At 41.1% G+C, this 1,514-nt stretch overlaps 1 non-coding gene across 1 annotated transcript; it reads right to left on the bottom strand.

Moving 5' to 3' along the window:
- Nucleotides 1-756: 756 nt before the first annotated feature.
- Nucleotides 757-862, bottom strand: LOC130964654 (small nucleolar RNA R71). Its single transcript, XR_009080739.1, has one exon. It is a non-coding gene; the product is annotated as a small nucleolar RNA R71 (small nucleolar RNA).
- Between the last annotated feature and the right edge of the window lie 652 nt (nt 863-1,514).

The following is a 1,514-nucleotide window of genomic DNA, read 5'->3' on the forward strand; positions in this document are numbered from 1 at the left end:
TTTTATTGAATTTTCGAAAATTCTCTTCCCTCCTTCCCACATCCTTCTATTTATGGAGTACTACTCCTTCTCAATGCACAATTCGAACCTTATCTAATTAAAGTTCGAATTCTTCTTCTCCTTCTTCTTTCTATTTTTCTTTTTCCTCTGACACCTCAAGGAATCTCTATACTGTGACATAGAGGATTCCACAGTTTCTTGCTCTCTTCTCTTTCATATGAGCAGGAACAAAGACAAAGGCATTCTTGTTGAAGCTGATCCTGAACCCGAAAGGACCTTGAAGAGAAAGCTAAGAGAAGCCAAAGCACAACTCTCTTTAAAGGACCTGACCGAATTCTTCAAGGAAGAAGAACACATGGCAGCCGAAAACAACAACAATGCCAACAATGCAAGGAAGGTGCTGGGTGACTTTACTGCACCTACTCCCGACTTCTATGGGAGAAGCATCTCTATCCCTGCCATTGGAGCAAACAACTTTGAGCTTAAACCTCAATTAGTTTCTCTAATGCAACAGAATTGCAAGTTCCATGGACTTCCAATGGAAGATCCTCATCAGTTCTTAGCTGAATTCTTGCAAATCTGTGACACAGTCAAGACTAATGGGGTAGACCCTGAGGTCTATAGACTGATGCTATTCCCTTTTGCTGTAGAGACAGCTAGAATATGGTTGGACTCTCAACCTAAAGAAAGCCTGGACTCTTGGGAAAAGCTAGTCAATGCCTTCCTGGCAAAGTTCTTTCCACCACAAAATGGAGTAAGCTTAGAGTGGAAGTCCAACCTTCAGACAGAAGGATGGAGAATCCCTCTATGAAGCTTGGGAAAGATACAAACAATTATCAGAAAGTGTCCTTCTGATATGCTTTCTGAATGGAGCATCATAGGTATTTTCTATGATGGTCTCTCTGAACTATCCAAGATGTCCTTGGATAGCTCTGCTGGAGGATCTCTTCATCTGAAGAAGACGCCTACAGAGGCTCAAGAGCTAATTGAAATGGTTGCAAATAACCAATTCATGTACACTTCTGAAAGAAATCCTGTGAACAATGGGACTAGTCAGAAGAAAGGAGTTCTTGAGATTGACACTCTGAATGCCATACTGGCTCAGAACAAGATTGACCCAACAAGTCAATCTAATTTCTCAAAGTCTGTCCGGAATGCAAAATGCACCTGGCAGTACTAGGAAGCTTCATCTGAGGAAGAAGCTTATGATCCTGAGAACCCTTCAATGGAAGAGGTGAATTACCTAGAGAACCCTATGGTATATCTATAATTCTTCATGGAGAAATCACCCAAATCTCTCATGGAAGAATCAGAGAGACCTCAACAAGGCTTCAATAATAATGGTGGAAGAAACAGGTTTAACAATTGCAAACCTTTTCCATCATCTTCTCAGCAATAGACGAGAATCCTAAGCAGAACCCCTCTGACTTAGCAACCATGGTCTCTGATCTAATTAAAACCACTCAAAGTTTCATGGCTGAAACAAGTCCTCCATTAGAATTTGGAAGGACAAG

Source organism: Arachis stenosperma, chromosome 2, assembly GCF_014773155.1.
Source record: "Arachis stenosperma cultivar V10309 chromosome 2, arast.V10309.gnm1.PFL2, whole genome shotgun sequence".
Lineage (NCBI taxonomy): Eukaryota > Viridiplantae > Streptophyta > Magnoliopsida > Fabales > Fabaceae > Arachis > Arachis stenosperma.